Below are 22,632 nucleotides of genomic sequence, written 5' to 3'. Positions count from 1 at the left end.
AAAACACATCTTAGATATGAACTGACACAATGGGACTGTAACAGCTCTATCTCTTTCCTTTCTTTTTCCTACATCAGAATTTGATCACCAATGATGACATGAATTTAAAAATCTCACATTATAGCTACATGATCAGTCAGTCCCCAAAAAGAGATTTTTAGGACATTAAAAAACTTGCCACTGCTCTTGGAAATGAGCTCTGTCACCCTGATCTTGGTTATATATAATTGGTGACGCACGACCAGTTCTCAAAACCTCTTTGACACTGGATTTTTGACATCCATATGCCAATCTTCTGCTCTCTATTTTCTTCCTGTTGAAGCTTTTTCAGTATTTTTGGAGCTGACATTTTCAGTCATTTGATTTCTTTTTTTCCTAAAAGCTAATTAGATTTTATATATTTTTCTTTGTCTTACTTTTGTGAGTTCCTATAGTCTTTTGAAAGTCATCACGTTTTTATTTTATTTTATTTTATTTTTTGGTGAGGACGATTGGCCCTGAGCTAACATCTGTTGCCAATCTTCCTCTTTGTGCTGAGGAAGATTAGCCCTGAGCCAACATCTGTGCCTACCTTCCTCCTTTTTGTATATGGGACGCCGCCACAGCATGACTTGATGAGCAGTGCATGGGTCTGCGCCTGGGGTCTGAATCCGCAAACCCCAGGCCGCTGAAGCAGAGCGCACGAACTTCACTACACCGCTGGGCTAGCCCCCAAAATCATCACTTTTGATAAGAGTATAACTTTACCTATTTTAGGCTGAAAATATTTTGTTTCAATCAGTATATAAGCTATAACCCACTGAGTTTGAGAGCCAGAATGATACGTGCATAAATTGAATCTGTCCTAATTAAAAAATTACTTTGGAGATATTAAGAATAATGGTCATCTCTATTAAAAAGTTCTCTTCAATTTCTTCATATGCTTTAATTTCCTTGGGTTCCTAACGTGTAGTAACTGAAACATTGGCCACTATTATTCTACTTTTTTGCAGCCTTATTCCTTTTTTGATTATGAAATTAATACATGCTCATTATTTAAAAACTCATAAAATATTAAAAAATTATAAATCAGAAAATATAGTTCTCTCATAATGCCAACCCCAGAGGAAACTACTGTCATATTTTGGTGAACACCTTTCTATTCCCATTTCTATACCTGTGAGTATACACAAAAGAAAATATGATCCCAACTTCATGTATATAAATATCTATACAGTAATCCCCCTTATCGGCGACTTCACTTTCCTCGGTCAGTCAACCGTGGTCTGAAAATAGCGCTATGTCACAATGCTGATGTCGTTCACCTCACTTGATCTCATCACATAGGAATTTATCATCTCACATCATCACAAGAAGAAGAAGGATGAGTACAGTACAATAAGATATTTTGAGAGAAAGAGAGACCACATTCACATAACTTTTATTACAGTATATTGTTATAGTTCTATTTTGTTATTAGTTATTGTTGTTAATCTCTAGCTGTGCCTAATTTATAAATTAAACTTTATCATAGGTATCTATGTATAGGAAAAAGCATAGTATATGTAGGGTTTGGTTCTCTCTGTGGTTTCAGACATCCACTAGGGGTCTTTGAATGTATCCCTTGTGGATAAACAGGGACTACTCTATTCTACATACAATTTTGTCAGCTGCTCTTTCACTTAATGCCATGTCATCCATCTTTCTTCTTTGCTAGAGGTAGAATACATCATCATTTTTTTAATGACTGCATAACATTCATCATGAGTTATGCCATAATTTCCTTAACCAGATTCCATTTAATTTGCTTACATATTTCCACTGTTTTATGAAATGTGGTGATGAACTCACGTCTTTGTGCAATTGTCCTATTAATTGAGGATAAATCTTAGGGTTAGGTATGACGTGGTCAAAGAGTATGAATATTAAGAATTTTGACCATATTGCTCAATTGTCCCCCATGGAGATTAGATCTGAGTGTATAAAAGTGCGCATTTCCTTATAGTCTTGCCAACATGCCAATGGCATTAGTGCTTTTCTGCCCTCATTCTTCACCAAACTGATAGGCAAAAAATGGACTCTTCTTATTTTATGCTGTCATTTTTCTTTCTCTGATCTTTTGTATATGAACCATTCCTTCACATGCCATCAGTATGTCATTGACTCTTAGTTTCATGCTGTGGTGCTCCAGCTCCTCCGCCATCAATATTTTAGTTCTTAGAAGCCAAAAGTGGCATTTATTTTTCCCCATGGCCATAGTAGAGTGCTCAGCACATCCCAGCTGTTTGGCTAGCACTTGAGTGGCTGTGTCACGGCCTGGGTGTTGAAGTACAGTTAACAAAATCATTATTCATCCTCCTCGTGCCGCTATTCCCAAACTGAAAGAGTCTGCTTTGAGTGTCAACAGACAGTTTTGTATACCACATGTACATTTCATTTTCCCAAGCTCTGTATTTATTCACAGCAATGAAATCAGGGCACTGCCTCTTACTTAAACTAATAATTACCCTTGAGAACAGAAGGAGCTAAGGAAACGTAATCCACCATCCTACCTGTGTGGGCATTGAACCCACGATATTTAGTCTGCCATGTGGCTTATGTCAAGATGCAGAGAAACAACGCGGCTATTGAAGAGGCTAAGAGTGTCGTGTAGCAGAGAAAACCAAACCGGCAAAGAGGAACTTATCACAGCAACGCTGGTTCGAGGGAGTGTGCACAGAAGCTACTTCAAAAGCGGGTCTCCCCGAGTGGTTCGTGATAATTCGTGCACAGAAGCCACTGCATGGTGAGAACTCAGTGAAGTCTGTTCCTGACCTGTAGGAACCTCGTTTTGTCTCTGCCTGCTCTGTCATTGACTCTCCACCTCAGCTCTTAGCCTAGCTCTGCTGCTGATTTGGCCCCTCTAGTTCCACTCTCTCTCCTTGTCTCCTGGTCTGCGACTTGCTTCCTCTTCATTCTCTGGTTCTGTGCTCATCAATCCTCATTCTAGATCACTGACCTCTGATCACCCTCCTCAGATGGCCCCAGTGATGAGTCTCCCCAAGCCACAGGCTCCCAGATTCCAGGCATTATATCCTTACAAAGCCTTGTCAAGTTTGTCTGTCTTCTTTTGTGCGTGTCACCTCTGTACCTCTTGTGACCCAAGGACCCTACCATCTTTTGTACCCTGGTCTTGCTGGTGGGTTGTCCTTGCAGCTATTTTTATTCAGATGTGTTGGGTATCCTAGTCCTGGAGAAATCACCTACTGCCTGTATGAGCATTTTTCTCTTCCCAGTAGTTAAATGGAAACTTCTGACGTAGGTGGGGGAGGGGCCTTTAAAAATCCTAAATTTAGCTCTCTCAGTTTGACTCATCTATATCACAACTTATGGTGGAAATCATGACATATGTTTCTGTGTAAGTAGTTTAGTCATTCTATGGGATGTCTTTAAACTCCTTGTGTCCTTCCCTCATTATCAGAAAGTTGAAGTTTGCAGTTGCATGGCATGTGCCCCGATAAAGCATTTACTTTCCATTCTCGGTCCCAAGCAAATTCTCCTCCTTTTTCTGAAGCCAAGAGTTTTCTCCAAAGTAAATTTGCTAGTTATTGGATTTACAATACTGAGAAGAACTTTAGAATTATAATCTATTAAACCTGGAAGAGATTCTTTTAGAGATGTCAAGTCCAACCCTATAGTGATGCGGTTGATGAAACTGAAGCCCATGCCAAGAAAGGAATTTCCCCCAAGCTGGTCTCTTCCCCTTATCAACAACCTCTACTCTGCCAGAAAACTCAGGGTCCACTGTACATGAACATATGGAGACAAGATTCCTTATACAACAATCCTGGTCCTGTTTTGGAGTTTCCCAGATTTGCCTTCTCTGTGTTCCTTCTTTAAGCAGTCTTATCCACAACAATGTCTCTATTTTCCACAAAGGGCTGATGACTTCCTAATTTGTACATCCAGCTCTGACCTCTCCATTGAACTCTTGTTATCTACTAGACAGCACCACCCAGATGTTCAGCGGCTGTTCCAAACCAATGTGTTCAAAGCTGCTCTCTATTCCCCACACACTTTCCACCAGTCCCCCCACCCTAGCCCCTCACACCTGGGCATCCTCTTCCGTTCTCTGTTTTTGGTTTATGGGATCACCACTCACACTGTGCCTAAGCCAGAAATGTGGGAACACCCCACCTCCTTTTCCTTCCTCACCCTTGATATTTTATGTATCTTATTTATTTATTTATTTTTTCTGTGAGGAAGATCAGCCCTGAGCTAACATCCATGCTAATCCTCCTCTTTTTGCTGAGGAAGACCGGCTCTGAGCTAACATCTATTGCCAATCCTTCTCCTTCCCCCCCCCGCCAAAGCCCCAGTAGATAGTTGTACGTCATAGTTGCACGTCCTTCTAGTTGCTGTATGTGCAACAGGGCCTCAGCATGGCCGGAGAAGCGGTGCCTCGGTGCGCGCCCTGGATCCGAACCAGGGCCGCCAGTAGCAGAGCGCGCACACTTAACTGCTAAGCCACGGGGCTGGCCCTATTTTATGTATCTTAAATCTGACTTCCCTTAGATGCTGTCTCTTAAAGGGACTATTGATGTTGCTTCCACCTGCCTCCACTCTCACCTGCAACACTGAGGCTTTATCTTGAAACAACCATGGGTGTTCTATCTAAAATGCAAACTTGACCCAGGCACCCCCTGCTTGAAATCTTCCAGTCCTTTTCTGCCAAGTAAGCACGTGATCCTTGTCTTTTAGCGAGGGCAGGTTATCTGGAAGGTTCTGTCTTCTTCACTCATACTCTAGTTACAGGTACCTTCCTATCTTGGCAATCACTGTTCCCTCTGCCTAAACATCCCAATTTCTGTTTCTCCTTTGTGCTCCCAAATTCATCCCTAAGAACTCCACTTGGTACCACTCAATCTCTACAGTTTTCCCTACTCTTCCTGGCCGTCTTTCCTGAGTTTTATTTCTAAACACGTTCAGGTTCAAATGTGTCCATATATTACACTGCATAATTTATTATGGGTATAAGAGATTCTGAGACCTTTGGAAAAGTCAAGTCCCGCCTCCCAGTAGCCTCATCTGGAGGCTCCCATTGGCGCAACCATCAGGGCTGGGAGGTAGTGCCTGGTAGACCAGGAGTCTCTGCCATTGAAAAGCCCCACGATCCTGAGAAAGTCATTTTACTTTTTTGGCCACAGTTTCATTTCAGACATCGTTTGCTGTTTGCTGAGGGGCCCCCAGCTGTAGTCAGCAGCAGTCAATCATGTGAAAAGGACTCCTGTACGTGCTTAGCTTGGGAGAGAATGCGAGTATTGGTGATATTTTAAGATGAAAAAGACATGTTTGCTTCAAGAATTTTCTTTAAGAAATATCTTTCCCATGGGAGCCAAGGGTTTTGATATTTGAGATAACCAAATTGTTTTCTCTTTGTAAAATTAAAAGAAAACGAAGAATATGGGAATCTTACTGGTCTGGAGAAAAGAACTTACTTTGACCTGAAAATTTGCTGTTCTTATTTACAGTGTCTATGCTGCTTAGATCTTCTTATTATTTTCAGAGAGAGAAAGAGAGAGACAGAGAAATGTAGAATCTGGGAGGAAGCCTGGGTCTAGAAATGTTTTTGTCTTGGCTTTACTACTTCTTAATCATGTACTAATTCACTTCTAGGAGCTTTAGTTTGCTCATCTGTAAAGTGGGGTAGATGGTGTCTATCTGCGTCCCCTCATTCACAGGTCTGTTGTCAGAAAGAAATGAGAAAATGTGTACTAATACACACAAATGTTATATTTCTGTGTGTTTGTAATCATTATTCCCTTTGGCTACTGTGTGGGGGCCAAGGGTTACAGCCTGTTCTTGCTATTCAAGGGCAAATACTGACTTCTGGCATTTGTGCAAAAAATAACAGAGCAAATTTCCCCGAATCTAGTAAGACCCAAGGCTGCCTGCCTCCCAGGGGACTACTCGTCATGAGTGTCAACAGCTGGTGACCATGCACCCCACACCCCCATTTCCAAAATCCTCTACCAGAATAGAAGTTTCAAGAACCTTGGCATGCCTCTTCGAAGAGCTGGGTTCTTTTGCTCTAGGAGGCACTCCACTTATAATTACTGGAATAACAGAAACATTGAAAGTTTTGGGGAATCATGACGACATGTTTGAGCAAAATATGCCCACAGATGCTGAACAAAATCCTAGGTGTCTTGTTAAAATCATATTGAACTCCTTGGGTAGAGTATTGACCCTCAGGGGCAGTGGGTATTTAATTTTCATATTGTTTGACTGTGTTCTCTCTACCATACCTGGGAATGCAAATAAAAGCCCAGTGGCAGTGGTTTCCTTGGTCTGTGTGTGTGTGTGTGTGTGTGTGTGTGTGTATGTATGTGTGATTTATACCCACACTCTGTTTTAGCTAAGGAGAGTGTGGCTTTCTATTGGGACCATGCCAGATATATGCTTCTCTCTGACTGAAATAACAGAGGAGTTTTTAATGAGGGCAATTATAACCGAGTCTGATTGTGGCTCAGAGCTATGACTAAGACATTGTGTGTGTGTGTGTGTGTGTGTGTGTGAGAAAGAGAGAAAGAGAGAAAGAGAGAGAAAGAGAGAGAGAATTGTGAATGCAAGGCTTCTAGAGAGGGTGGAGGAGGTACTTTTCTGCTGCGCTGGGCTCCCTCACACACTTTTCTGCTGGCAGGGCTGAGTGAGGTCAGCATGTTCAGCACTGAGGCTACCTTCTTTTCTGCTCCCCAGAAATGGGCTTTTAAGGATGAGGAGGCAACTCATCATAGTTGATATATTTCAAACCAGTCATATTTGCATCTTGGATATTTTTATCCCTCTAAAATATGTGTTTATAGTCATCAGAAAACTGATTTTTTTTTGAAGTTACAACCATTTAAAGGAACATTTATATGAAGTGGGAAGTGAGAATGCTATTTTATGTACTTGTATCCTCAGTTGGACCTCACCTCCAGGTTGAAACAGGGGCCCTCAAGTTTCCCACGTTGTTCTAAGGTTGTCTACAAATGGGCCAGCTGTGGCCCTCTCCGTCTTTCCTGACATGATGCCATAGCAGGTCACCTGAGGACTGACTTAAAAGGAAAATGCCACATCCTCAGATAGCCAATCAAGTAAGTGTTCTTATAATATGGTACCATGTATATTGCCTCGAGTTGCTGCTGAAAAATACAAGCCAGAGGATTTAAGAACCACTGATTAGCTTTTTGCCTAATGAAAAACTAATAGAAATGAGTGGTCTGTATGCAAGTATGGTTTGGGACAATAAAAATCATAATTTCTAACATTTATTTCACATTTGTTATAACCTGGCACTATAAGTGTATTACTAGACCATCTCATTTAATTTTCACAATGACTCTATGAAACAGGGACTGTCATCCCCACTTTGCAGATGGAGAAATGGAGGTAAAGAAAGGTTGAGCAAATTGCCCCGGGTCACACAGCCGGTAACGAACAGAGTTGGGTGTCAAACTCACAGAAATTCTAACTCACAGAACCAGAGCAGGCTCGCAGAGGAAGAACTTCAATGTGTCAAGAAGTGAAGGAGAGTGATGGGGAAACGGGAGGAGCAAGGAGAATATTCCAGGTGGAGAAGCAGCACACGTAGAAGTGGGGAACCTTGGTGCCTGAGGAACAGCAGGTGGCAGGTGGACTGAGGCCACGTGTGAGAAGAGTAGCAGAGAGCTAGCTCAGAGAATCAGGGCATAAACCATGAAGGGCCTTGGTGCCAGGCTGAGTCGCTCAGGAGGGAGACTCGGGCTGGAGTTGGGGTGGTGTTTGAAGCTATGGGAGGAAGAAGGAGGCCAAGGCCTGAACCTGTGTGAGCACCTTGGGGAAACCCAGAGAGTGTGCTCTCTCCTGGAAGCCAAGAGACGTGGAGGTTTGAAGAATTAAAAACTTGCCCATCATAATGTGGTACAATTTCACTTAAGATAGTTTTTATCCTAGATTTACTCAGTGAAAGTCTCCTAAGGTGATCTGAAGTTTTCATAATTTGGGGTAAAAAAATCTGAAGGGGAGTGTTTGAAGGAGGGGGTAAAATTCTTACCAGGCAGGCCACGCAGGGTGCTCTTGGTGATACAGCCCCCTTGGCAAAGGGCTGAGAGTGTTTGCCTCACACAGACACCCTTTCTAATGTCCCTTATGTACACATCACCTGCTTGGTTCCCTATGATGCCCAACTGTGGCCATGTTGACCAGACTAGAAAGGGTCCTGATGCCCTGAGGTATTAGGGTGTCTTACAAAAATTAATCAAATCAGATTTAAGGTTGTGCATGTCATGATATCTCCTCAATTCACCTGTGCTTCAGGATGAGTCTTAGGTGGGAGGAATGGGCTGGGAGCATCTCCCTGGGTGCTTTCTTGGAAGCATGTTGAGCACATGAAATTCTCCTGCCAAGAGGAATGGGTTGTGGGGCTAAGAGAAAACTGCTGGACCGCCTGGCTGCAGAATTTCTCCAAAGCCCACCTCTGCTTGTGTCCTCCCCTGCTTGAAACCCCACGGACTACACTCCAGACTCCCCACATCAATATCCAGGCAATGTTTCATGAATGCCCAGTGTGGTCAGTTTCTTGGAATATTGATGAGTGACTCATTCCTCCTTTCCTAGAGCTCCTGGAAATATCATAAAATATAGGACAAGCATTATTACCAAAGTCATATCAAAAAGTTTCCTTTAAAGAAAACACTGACCTAGGCTGCAGAGAGCACCGAGGATATCTGGGCAACTGAAGCATGCAGAGTCTGTTTACTACCGGCAACTATCAGCAGACCTTTTCCCAGAATGCATCTGTGCTGGGTTTGGCCACTGGCCTCCCAGGACTCAACAGCAAAGTGCTGAATCTTGGAAGCAGTGGGGAATCGCCTCTCAGTCTCATTTCACTCAATCTATTGCCTCTCGTCTGGGCCAGCATCTCTCTGAGGATCTTTTCTAGCCTCCAGGGCTATCTTTCAGAAATCTTAAACCTTACCTGGCTGACGCTTCTCTTACCTAGTTTCATCAGAGGCACAAGCTTTGCTAAACTCTCTCTATTCACAAGAGGAAAGGAAGCAGATGACATATCATTTCCTTTCTTTTCCCTTTCCTTTTCTGGTTTGCCTACTATCCAAGTTCTGGGCACACTGAGTACTCCAATAGCTGCTCCATACTTCCAGCTCCGCCCCGTTCCATAGCAAATCAGGATCCTTCCCTTCAAGACCTGGCTTCCACCTACCTCTCCAGGCCCATTTCCAGTCACTCCTTGCTTCTCAACTATAGTCCAGCCAAACGAGCCCCTTGTGATAACTGAACAACTTGCATTGCTCCATCCCTCTTCCTGCCTTCTTCACCTGCAAACTCCTGCTTGTCTTTGAGGACTCAGTTCAGATTTGACCTCCTGCTTGACATTGTCCCTGGCTACCCCTTGCCTAGTGACCATTCTCTCTACACCCCAGCACCTGTGCAGACTTCTGTTGTAGGACTTGTCATTCTTGGAGCCATAATTTCCAAAATAACAAAGCAAGAGACAATAGTCATGACCACTTCATGAATAACTGGAAAACTAAAAAGGATGAATCTCTTTGTTTCCAAAGAAGAAAAAACAAAATCCCCAAACATAACTAAAGAATGAATAGAATGAATAGAGCATCCTTGAGCAGTCATGAGTTTCCTGACATGGCATGCTGACTGATCATTTGTCTAGAATGTTCCACAAGAATTTCTGCTCCAGGAAGTAGTGTAAGGAAATGACCTGTAAGAACCCTTCTAAAATTGTTTCAGGGATGTGGTCATAGTTCAAGGAAAAAAAATCCTCAATTCCTTTCATTTTTGTTTATATGGAGTTGTTTCTTTTATTCTATCAAAGGTGAGTGATGGGGGTACTGATGGATGTGAACTGGGAATGATGATAAGGATAGACTGGCAAAATAACTAGTAACAGGTTAGTTACTTTGACATATAAGAGATGTTTAGAAAATAATCACCTGACCAAGCAGATGATCCTATTTGAAGGAGTCACTCAAGTCCAATGGTGAGATTGATATGGTCACTAGAATGCCTTATGTTTGTCTAATGATACAATGTGGTATTAGGGAGCCCTGTGCAAAGATACTGTGGCAGGCTCTTGGTTCCCCAGAGAAACAATTGTTCAGTGCCCAAGACTTTCCTGCCTTTTAACTTCTGCCTATAGTTTTCACCAGCAGGAATGAATCAGCTTCCTCCCCTAGGGCTGTGTTGCGCTGCCGTGAGACAATTTGTCATGTTCCCCCTCAAGAACTGGTTGGGTTGTAGTGAAGAGCAAGGGATTCATTCTTCATTCATGGCTCAGCCTTGTGAGGTTACGATAATGAACAGACTTTGTGAGGGCCATGAGCAAGTTTTTAGACAGGAGATTTCTTCAGTGGTAAAATTTAAGACTAAGCTGCCCAACATTGGAGCACCCATGTGGAGATCCCTCAATTAGATGGAGAACCCAATGGAGCACGATAACAGCTCCTTTCCAAGCCAGGCCACTCTTGGGCACTGTCAGCATCCAGGGAAATGGTGTGGATGCTTGTTCTCAAAACAGAACACCATCCCTGCTGGACTGGGTCGCAGAGGAACAAAAAGGGCAGCTGAAAGCCCCAGTTATTGGAATCACCCAGAAGGTCAGCCTGTTACTTATGCATGCAAGAAATGGTATAAGGGACAAAGAGATGTGATTCTTTAACCTCTCATCTGTGTCAATAGTTATTAAAGATACTAAGTCGCAGGAATATTTTTAAAATGTTATTTTGCAAAATCCAATTTCATAACCAAATGCGACATTTACTGGGCTGGAGAACGAGAAGCATTTATTGATAGAAATCATATCATTTTCTTGTGCTTCTTGCAGTGTATTTGCAGCTTGGATTTCTGTTGGGGCTGAAGAGGGAAGGGAGAGAAGGTGACCCCTTCATTAGGTACCTCACAACTGGTTCTCGGCAGCACAGATCTCTGAGAAGAAAGAAAAACTTCATTCCAATCTCCCTTTTCTGTTGTTCTTTTGTCCATTCTTTCTCTCTATTTAAAATTAATTTCCTGATTTCAGCTTCTGGGAAGATGAAGTAGATGTACTTTTCTCTATTCCTCCCACTAAGTAGAACTAAAAATCCCTGGACATTATACATAAAACAAACTCAAAAAGTGGAGAGAAGAAGACAGACCAACCAACGACCTTGGGGCCTGAGGAACAACACGGTGGTGGATTCTCTGTTTTTTTGATATCCCATACTGGGTACTAGAGAAGCTGGTGACTTGGAAATTTCAATGGGTACAGATAAAAACTCTCCAAGAAAAGTCTGCCCTCTCTCACCAAAGGACCAAGAAAGAGGCAGCCTAGAAAGACAGAAATCTTTTAGACAATAACCACTCTACTCCAGCCAAACACCTTAGAAAAAACTGCAGCCCCACCCAGAGAAAAGGATGAGTGGAGAGCCTAGACGACCACCCTTGCCAGGCTGTAACAAAGCACCCCAAACCTGCCTGGGGGTGTCAGAGAAAACAAAGTGGGGACCCCAGTTTGATCCTTGCTAAGGGGTAATGAGCCCTCCCAGAGGCGACACGGTGACCCTGGACTTCTTTCCAAATTCAGCAGTAATGAAGCAGCCTTCCCCATCCCCACTAGGGTAGTGTTAGAAGAATCCCAATGTAGAGTCAGGACTTCTACTACCACTCAGCAGTAACAATGCCACTCCCTCCAAGTGTAGTGGCGACCACATGGGAAGCATTAACAAGATGCCCCTCTTGTTCCAGCCAGGATGGTATCACTGGAGGCCCAGTGGGGAAGCTGAATTCTCATCCTCATGCAGTAGTAACAAGGATCCTCCCCTACCCTGGTGTCAATGGAGACTGACATCCACTAGGCAGTTATGAGGTGGTACTCTCCTTCACCTACCTAAGTGGTATCAGAGGAGGCCTTCTGTAATATGAGATTTCAATAAGATCCAGAGTCTTATAACACAACACCCAAAATGACCAGATTTGAATAAAAAATTCACTTGTCACAACACAAATCAGAAAGAGATCAAATTGAATGAGAAAAGACAAACACTGACATTGACATGACACAGATTTTAAAATTATCTGAGGATTTTAAAGCAGTCATCACAAAAATGTTTCAACAAGAAATTACAAACATGATTGAAACAAATTTTAAAAAGTCTCAACAGGGACCAGCCTGGTGGAGCAAGCAGTTAAGTGTGCACGCTCCGCTGTGGCGGCCCTGGGGTTCGCCGGTTTGGATCCTGGGTGCACACCGCTGCACTGCTTGGCAAGCCATGTGTGGCGGTGTCCCATATAAAGCGGAGGAAGATGGGCACAGATGTTAGCCCAGGGCCAGTCTTCCCCAGCAAAAAGAGGAGGATTGGCAGATGTTAACACAGGGCTGATCTCCTCACAAAATAATAATAATAAAAAAAATCTCAACAAAGAAATAGTAAGCCTTAGCAAAAAATTTTAGAAGGTATAGAGAAGAACCAAATAAAAATTTTAGAAATAAAAATTACAATACCTGAAATGAAAAAGTCAATGAGTAGGCTCAGAAGCAGAATGAAGGGGACAGAAAAAGAAGCAGTGAACTTGAAAATAGAAAATAGAAATTATCCAATCAGAACAATAGAGAAAAATAGACTGAAAAAAAAAGTGAACAGAGCCTTAGGAAGATGTGGAGTTATAACAAAAAGTTTAACATTTATGTCATAGAGTACCAGAAGGAGAGGAGAAAGAGGGTGGGACTGAAAGGTGTTCAGAGAAATAATGGCAGAAATCTCTCCAAATTTTACAAAAAAATTAACCTACAGATTCAAGAAGTTGGGTGAATCCCATGCAGGACAAATCCAAATAGACTCACACAAAGACACATCATAATCAAACTTCCGAAAACTAGAGAAAATCTTGAAAGAGTCCAGAGAAATGACACACTATGTACAGGGGAAAAATAACTCAAATGACAGTGGATTTCTCATCAGAAACCATGGGGAGCAGCAGGTGGTAACACATTATTTTTCAATTACTGAAAGAAAAGAACCATCAACCTAGAATTCTATACCAGCAAAAATATCTTTGATGAAGTAAGAGGAAATCAAGGCATTCTCAGAAGAAGGAAAAAAAAAAGAACTTGTCAATAGCAGACTGGTGAAAGGAACTTATCTAAACAAAGAGGAAATGATAAAAGAAGGATTTTTGGAGCACCATGAAGGGAGAAAGGACATGGAAAAAGCAAATATATAGGTAAATACAGTAGATTTTCCTCCTCCTCTTGAGTTTTCTAAATTATATTGATGGTGGAAGCAAAAATTATAATACAGAGTAATGTGATTCTCAATGTATCTAGGGGAAATATTTAAGACAATTATATCATAAATTGGGGAGGGTAAATGGTCATAAAGCGAGGTAAGGTTTCTTTACTTCCCTGGAACCGGTAAAATGTTGACATTAGTTGATAAGTTATGTATATGCAATGTAATGCTTAGAACAATCACTGAAAAAGCTAAACAGAGACATACACTCCAAAACGCTAGAGATAAATCAAAACTGAATTCCAAAAAATTGTTCAAGTAGGCCACAGAAATTCAGGTAAAAGTAAATAGAGAATCCAAAAACAGAGAGAACAAATAGAAAATGAAAAACAAAATTGCAAACTTAAGCTTTAACATGCTAATAATTACATTAAGTGTAAATGGTCTAAATACACAAACTAAAAGAGTGTATAAAAAGCAAAACCCCCAACTATATGTTGTGTAAAAGAAACTCACTTCAAATATAAGGGTATTGCCACTAGCAGACCTATTCCAAAAGAATGGTTGTGGGAAGTGATCTAAACAAAGAGGAAATGGTAGAAGAAGGATCTTGGAACATCATAAAGGGAGAAAGGACATGGAAAGAGCAAATGTAAATACAATAGACTGTATTTCCTATAATGGTATAGGTAGGTTGAAATTAAAAAGATGGAAAAAGATATATAAAGCAGGTTTGGCTATATTATATGAAGTAGACTTTAGAGCAACAAAATGCTAGGGATGGAGAGAAATATTACAAAATGATAAAGAGTCAACCAACCAAGAATAAATAGCAATCCTAAATACATATGCACCAAGCAACAGACATGCGAAATAGGTGAAGCAAAAACTGGTAGAATCGAAAAGAGAAAACACAAACCCACAAATACAGTTGAAAACTTCAACACCTTTCTCTCAACAATTGCTAGAACAACTAGAAAGAAAATGAGCAAGAATCAAGAGGAACTCAGCACCACCATCAGCCAATAGGATCTAATCAATAGTCACAGAACACTCCACCCCAACAACAGCAGAATACACATTCTTTTCAGGGGCTCATAGAATAAATACCATGATAGACCATACCCTGGGCCATAAAACAAACCTGAACAAACTTAAAAGAGTTAAAGTCACACAGACTATGTTCTCTGACCACAATGGAATCAAACTAAAAAAAGAAAACAAATCTTATTTTTCTCTATTTCTTTTTTTTCTCTCTACCCATTTTTTTCTATTCCTTTTTTTCCATTTTGTGCTACCCCCTTCCTGTAACCTGCCCCTCTGGCTTGCCCTCACTCCAGTGTTGCAGTAAGAACGCAGTTCATGGGAAGTTTTTGGAGTGGGATGCGGCTTTCATGCCCCAGGGCTTTAAAGGAAAGAGGGAAATGGACTTTTCTTTCTTGTAAGCCTCTCTATTGGAACCCTCTCTCTCCTCTTGGAGAATTACCACGACCATCACCTTGCTCTGTTCTGACTACCCCTCGAACCTTTCCGTATAAACCCAGAGGAGAGAGGAGGATGGGTGAGATTCTGAGTGTGTGTCACTGAAAATGGGTTTGCATCGTTTGTGCAATTTAAGCAGTTTTGTGACAAAAAGATTAAATGGAGCAGAAAAAAATAGCTTTCCTTATGCTTTATGAGACCTAAACATTCAACTGTAAACTTCTAATTCAAAAGGCGGAAGTTGAGAGTGACTGCATCTGCTGGGGAACCTCTCTCCCTATGGACCAGCCATTGCATAACCATGTGCTATGTTCATATGACCCTCTCAGTGCTGCTGAGCCATGAAATCCAGCTCTGCTCAAACGTGGTGAATCTTTCCCAGAACGAAGTATTCCCAATAAACGAGCTGCTCGCTGACAATTCAGTGGTCCCTAATTGTTTGATATTTCTCCATAGGAATGGAAAAATAAATCCGGCCACCATTAGTTACAAGATGGGCTATTGGCCAAGCATGGCTGGGAGCCTTGGTCTCTCTGACAGGCAGCAGCTGTTCAGGCTCCCTGTCCCGAGGACAGCAGAAGGCAAGGGGGAGGGAGAGGAGGCAGGATTCAGGCAGCTCAAGGCAAAAATTCTTTCCTAAGGCTTGATCCTCTCTGGGACTGGTCGCTGGGGCAGATGGTACTTGTTTTCTCCATCAGTCAGGGAGCCATGGCCAGGAGCATGGGGGATGGGGGTGTCCAAACATTGTTTTTTGAACCCCTTCAGGCTCCATGCATTTTAAAATCACATATTTCTGCTTTCTAAATATCACAATTCTCTACAATGTTGTGGCGTTCACTGGGCCACATTCCCTAGTGTGGGAGTGAGGATAGAACTACTGTGCTTAAAGCAGCAACCAGCTTGAACACTTTCATTTCCTTCTTGTGGCTTGGACCCTTCCCCTGGAGACCCTGCTGTCATCTCTCTTGCACTCTCACTACTCCTTGCTTTCACTTCCTGAACTCAGGGTGACTTGGGCTTCTGGTCCCTACGTGGGAAGTAGTTTAAGTACGGACAGCCTCTCTGTTCCCGGCTCTCTATTTCTACCTAGATAAGCAAGTCAGCCCATGGACCAGGTGGACGTCAAATCAGTGAGGATAAAGTCCTTGTTCTCAGGAGATACATGCTCAAATACTTAGAGGTGAAGTATCCTGACATCTATGACCAATTCTCAAATGGTTCAAAAGGGAGAGGTCACAGAAATAAGGCAAATGTGACAAATGTTAATAGTCGAGGAATCTAGGTGAAGGGTACAAGTGTGTGCATTGTATTACTCTTGTGACTTTTCTGTTGGTTTGTAATTTTTCAAAACTGAAAAACAAAATGGCAAAATCAGCTCCGTGAAGATAAGCCACCTCTCTTCAGCCTCAGGTCACGACAGCGGTCTCTGCATTGGGGAAGAATGTGGCTAGGATGCTGATACGGATAAATACAATGGTTACTTGATTTCCTTCCAGTTTGAGATCCTCTTACATAATTCATCAGTCAATACTCTGCGTAGGAGTAGCACTGAGTGGTATCCTAAATGCTCCAAATTCATTGCTTGTGGGCTCTTTCCAAGCCTGGAGATGCCTACAATCCATTGCAGATACACTGAATTGAAATCTCTGGGATCAGAAGCAAAGAATAGGTATTTCGTTTTTTTTTCTTTGTGAAGGAGATCGGCTCTGAGCTAACATCTGCCAATCATCCTCTTTTTGCTGAGGAAGACTGGCCCTGGGCTAACATCCATGCCTATCTTCCTCCACTTTATATGGGACGCCACCACAGCACGGCTGGCCGAGCGGTGCATTGGTGCACACCCGGGATCCGAACTGGCGAACCCCGGGCCGCCGCAGAGGAGCGTGCGCACTTAACTGCTTGCACCACCGGGCCGGCCCCAAGAATAGGTATTTCTTTAAACCACTCTTTATAAAGATACCTAATTTTGAGATAGTAGGGCAAAGGCTTCTCTGCCTCCTTCAGAAAATAGCAAAGAGATCAGGAAACAGAAAAGAAATCTTCAATTTTATGAAACAAGGAAATGTCTGTAATCCCAAACTATCTATGTGGGGGGATATGATGCACCATAAGCAGCAGAAATTGGGCCAGGATGAAGACAGTCAGTGAGAAAGGATGATCGACACTGGAGATCTATGGCAGAGCTGGCAGACCCCCGCCGTCTCCATCCTGGGGACACATCCATCCCAAGGCATAACCAATGTTTAGAGCAATAAGGTGAAGGCATAGGACTGGCTGTGGGAGCATCCCTGGACAGTGTGTCACACCACAGAGGGGCCAGAGGAAACAGAAGGAAATGAGAAAATACTCGGATCTGTAAGAAGCAGTTTTTCTATGTGACTGAATGAAGGAGAAACTGTGATGGTTAACATGTCTGTGGCTGCCAATATTTCCTAGCTGTAGTGACGTAAGGACTAAAATCTGTAACAAAATCCAGTATCACAGCTTCACTTTGAGCCAGAGAGATTCCTGAATTTGCAAGGCTCTCTTGGCCCCTCTCAAGACTGTTCTTTCACAGATAGCTGATCCAGGAAGAACTCCTCTCATTCATGAGAAATGAGCAGAGGGTCTCTCTAAAATATCACCAGAAAAAAAGAGAAACTGGAGGCTGTCGTGGAAACACACAAGGAAATATTTTGTAACAGAGTAGATGAAAAATACAACAAAATGATTCTCCATAAACTCAAAGTACTAGTGAAAAAATAACCTCAAGAACTAAAAACAGACTCAAGAGCTGGAGGAATAAACAATAAAACGACAGAATTAAATTATTTGACCTAGAAGAGGAACGTGAAGTGAATATACCAATAGAAGCCACATTTGATTTGGCCAAAAGAGAAAAGATGCTGATGGAAATACAATCAGGGACATGGAGTACAGACTTGAGAAAATAAAGCAAAATAAAAAGAAAACAAACAAAAATAGTTAAAAAAAGATTGAACAGAACATGATGAACATAGAAGACAGACAAAGGTGACTTATAAATTGTGTCCTTGGAGAAGAAAACAGAGTAAATCCATAGAAAAAATATTTGAACATGTCATTTAAGAAAAATTTCACATAAAGCTCAATTCTTAACACTGATAGGGTATACAATATCCTGGAGGAAGAAGGAGATTCACAGACATTGATACATATCTCAATACGGTTACTGGACTTCAAAGAAAAAGAAATAATTCTACAGGCTTCAAAGCACAAAGAACGCACTGAGAAGGGGAAAAACCAGACTGCCTTTAGACTTCTCTCTGGAAACTCAATGGTAGAAGACAGTGGAACATGGCCTAAAGTCCTTAGGAATAGAAAATGAGACAAAACAATTTTAAACACTGCCACATTAGTGTCCAAGCAAAAAGATACCTGAGAGATATCTTTTAAAGGTGCAAGCGCTCAAGAAATATAGTTCTCCATGAGCCTTATTTGATGATCTCATGAGGACGTCAAACCTCAGCCGCCTAAGAGAAGGACGGAGAAACAGTGAGAAAAGTTTGTGTGAGTGACGAACTCATTTACATATAGATCTAAGGATTATACAGTCATGGAAATTATGATTACAGAGAAGAATAGAGAAGTGGAAACCACGGCAGTGTTAAAATAATGGTACCACTAACAAAATCCAGGTTGTCGAGAGGAAGAGAAGAAGAAGGTAGTGAAAGATAGCTAAGTTCCTTACTTTACAGAGCAGGAGGATCAGATATGTTTAAAGCTGAAACATCAAGTAGAGAAGTATAAGAATATTACTTAAAGAAATAAAAGTAAACACTAGATGAACTAGGAATAATAGCATCACCTGAATTTAAATATCGTTTACAGTGGGGAGGCAATAGGTTCTATCTAAAGAACAGAGATATAAGTGTAGTATATATTATAGAGAACAAAATGAGATGATTGGTCTGCCAAATTTGCAAATAATTGCAAAAAACACACACAACAAAGCAAAGCAAAGCAAACACAGAACATAAAATGAAAGAGAAAGAACAATAAGGATATTTTTAAGATTTGAAAGCTTAATGTAAATAACAACTCTAATGAATAAAAGACCAAAATATAGCTCTAGGTAATTATTATGGAAAAATCTCCAAGATATATGGTTAAGTGAAAAAGCTATTTATGGAAGATAGTGTATGGGTAGTGCTCCATTTGTGTTTAAGAGAATACGTGTATATACTTCTAGTTTTTACAGGATATGTAACTAAGCACATGTGGGCACACACACACATGAGTAGAATATCTCTGACGGACACACATGAAGCTGGTAACTGGCGGCAGTGGTTGCCTCTGGGACAGAAGGCTGGGAACTGGAATCTAGGGAGGATTTTCTCTGTCCATGACGTTGTGCTTTTTATTTTAACTATGGGGTTTATTACTTTTTTCAAAATATGCTTAACACTTCTAAGCTCCACAGGTAATTCCGACCTGCTTCCGGGGCTGAGCAGTCATGGTTTTTCATTTTAGGGCTTCTGACAACCTAATGACTGTTTTATTGTATCTCAGTGGTCGGGAGAAAGATGGTGATTGCTATCTCTCTATTTCATGTGAGGTTTTGGCCGAGCAGCAAATGGTCTTATTGATTTATTTGTGTCTGAAATTTCCTGTTTTCAATAGAAGGTTACAGTCAACTGAAAGAAGGTAAAAACAAAATCTCAATTACGATTGTAGAATGTATTGGGGATTTGGATTCTCTATGATGCCATTTACATGTTTGTCTTTTTTTTTTTTTTTATTTTCCCCCCAAAGCCCCAGTAGATAGTTGTATGTCATAGCTGCACATCCTTCCAGTTGCTGTATGTGGGACGCGGCCCCAGCATGGCCGGAGAAGCGGTGGGCGCTGGGGATCCGAACCCGGGCTGCCAGCAGCGGAGCGCGTGCACTTAACCGCTAAGCCATGGGGCCGACCCTACATGTTTGTCTTAATGCTAGAGGGTCTCCATTTCCACTCCCCTGATTTAATAGAACGGCTTCTTAGCTTATCTCCTGGGCTTTGTCTCTTACTTCCTTCAATTCTCACTCTTCCTCATTTTTCCCCCTGCTGATCCCTTCCACCTTAGCTCCCTGTAGGCCCTCCATCAAGCACACTCTGCTCTCTGGCTCTGAATGTCTGCAGTAACATGGCCCCAGTCTACCCATCACACTGTCCAGGTGGGCTGTTTGCCACATGTATGATCCTTATTTCCATCTTGGCTCCTATTGTCTCTCGAGTTGGGAATAATCCCAAACACCCCTCCTTTTCAGTCCTGTGTTGATTCCTTTGTCTCCTGAACCCTATTAGACTCATGGTTAATATCTCACAAGTTAGCCTTTAATTGTCCTCCAATGACCTCGTCTGTGATAATTTTTGTCCAACTTGAGTGTAAACCCTTCAAGGGGGAGGCTGTGGGGCTCTATGTTCTAAGCAAATCCCACATCTGACCATTTCCCATCATCTTCACAGCAGGTGCCTTAGTTCAAGGTACTATCACTTTTTATTTTATTTTATTGATGTTATACTGGCTTATAACATGGTACATAGACTGCATCGTGTTCACCACCAATAGTCTAGTTTTTAATCCATCACCATATATGTGTGCCCCTTTACCCCTTTCACCCTCCCCCCATCCCTTCCCTTCTGGTAACCACTAATCTGTTCTCCTTATCTATATGTTTGTTTATCTTCCACATATGAGTGAAATGATATGGTATTTGTGTTTCTCTGTCTGACTTATTTTGCTTAGCATAGTACCCTCAAGGTTCATCCATGTTGTCACAAATGGCATGATTTCATCTTTTTTATAGCTGAGTAGTATTCCATTATATATACATGCCACATCTTCTTTACCCATTCATCTGTTGATGGGCATTTGGTTTGCTTCCATGTCTTGGCTACTGTGAATAATGCTATGATGAACATAGGGGGATGTAAATCTTTTTGAGTTATCGATTTCACGTTCTTTGGATAAAAATACCCAGTAGTGGAATAGCTGGATCATATGATACTCCTCCTATTTTTTATTTTTTGAGAAATCTCCATACTGTATTCCATAGTGGCTGCACCAGTTTGCATTCCTGCCAGCAGTGTATGAGGATTCCCTTTTCTCCACATCATCTCCAATACTTATTTTTTTTTTCTTATTAATTATGGCCATTCTGATGGATGTGAGGTGATATCTCATTGTAGTTTTGATTTGCATTTCTCTAATAATTAGTGATGCTGAACATCTTTTCATGAAGGCACGATCACTTTTTGCCTGGTCTATTGTTGACTGGTCTCCTTGCTGTCCTTCTTGTGCTGTCCATAGTTCAGTCTCTCCATGGCAGCCAGAGCCATTGTTGGCTTTGAGCATAAGTCAGATGGTCTCACTCCTGGGCTTAAAACCCTTCAAGGGCCATCCAGAACACTTGTGACACAATCTGAGCTTCAGATGACCTGCAAGTCCCTGCAGGATCTCCAAGCACGCTCCCCATCACTCCCTCCCTCCTTTTCTGGTTTTGTTGCTCTTCTTTCCACACACCAAGCTCATTCCTCCTGGCGCCATTGCACTTGCTCTTTTTTAGTTCTTGCATGCCTTTCTCTGTCACATCATTCAGGTCATGGTTAAAACATCACCTCCTCCGAGGCCTTCCCTGACACCGTAGAATAGAGCTCCTCTCCACCACTCATCATTTTTTAACCCTTTCCCTGCTTAATTTATCTTTGCAACTTTAATCTTCACTACTTACGAGAATGGAAAACGTAACCTGGGGTCAGAATGCCTGTGTTAACATCTCAGCTCCACTACTTAAGCTGTGTGACACCAGGCAAGTCCTTAACTTCCCCCTGCCTCACTTTTCTCGTCTGGAAAATGGTAGTGTGATACCTAGCTTATGAGACTGCCGTGAGAAATGAAAAGCACTTAGAAGGGTGGCGGGACTACGTAACTGTTTGTTATTGTTATAAAATCGGTATTTATTTACTAATGGCTGCCTGAGTCCGCACCCTAGACTGTCAACTCTGGTGGATTAGCTTGCTAAAGCTGCAGTAACAAAGCACCACAGACTGAGTGGCCTTAAACAACAGGAATTTATTTTCTGACAGTTCTGGAGCCTAGATGTCTGAGATCAAGGTGTTGGAAGGGTTGGTTTCCTCTGAGGCCCATCTTCTTGGCTTGTAGATGGCTCTCTTCTTCCTGTGTCTTCCCATGGCCTTTCCTCTGTACCCATCTGTGTTCTAATTTCCTCCTCTTATAAGGACACCTGTCGTATTGGATTAGGCCCCCTCAAGGACTTCATTTTAACTTAATTAACCTTTTTAATACCCTATCTACAAATATGGTCACATTCTGAGGTATCAGAGGTAGGACTTCAGCATATGAATTTTGGGGAGACACAATGCAGCTCATACCATCTGGAGGGCAAGGATTACAACCTGGTGAACTCTGTATCTCAGTAGTTAGAAACGTGTTAACACATTTCAGTTTCTCAATAACTCTCTCTTCAACGAACGGGAGTGTCTCTTACCTCCTCTCTCTTACTACATCTGGTGTATTCAGTTTCTCCATAATTATCTCTTGAAAGCACGAAGAGTGCCTCCTGTCTGTGTCTCTTGCTCTGTCCCGTGTCCATGAAGCACAGGGCAGCTGAACACTGAGTAGAGGATGCATTTAAGGAACGTGCTGAGTGCTTGAGAAGCACCAAACTGGTGCTTAAATGACGCCTTCACAGTCCAGTGGCAAATAGGGGTCCAATAGCCTCATTGAGGAGTCGACCTTGGGCTCTTTGGTGACTTAGGGGCTGGAAAGGAAAGGGAGGAACAGAGTACTCTGAGCTTTTGGTAGCAGGGCTGCAGGTCAGCATACAGTTAAGTTGGTGGTTCAAGCCCCACAGCAGGACAGATCTTCATTCTAATCAAACACATCAATGTGCATTCATTGGCCCT

At 42.0% G+C, this 22,632-nt stretch overlaps 1 protein-coding gene across 1 annotated transcript in view; it reads right to left on the bottom strand.

Moving 5' to 3' along the window:
• KCNJ6 (potassium inwardly rectifying channel subfamily J member 6) overlaps nt 1-22,632 on the bottom strand; it is a 264,544-nt gene that overhangs the window by 190,633 nt on the left and 51,279 nt on the right. The window lies entirely within an intron of this gene.

The sequence above is a fragment of the Ceratotherium simum genome, chromosome 27 (genome assembly GCF_057802395.1).
Source record: "Ceratotherium simum simum isolate JZ-2026a chromosome 27, ASM5780239v1, whole genome shotgun sequence".
Classification (NCBI taxonomy): Eukaryota; Metazoa; Chordata; class Mammalia; order Perissodactyla; family Rhinocerotidae; genus Ceratotherium; species Ceratotherium simum.
This window is presented reverse-complemented; position numbering and strand designations above follow the sequence as displayed.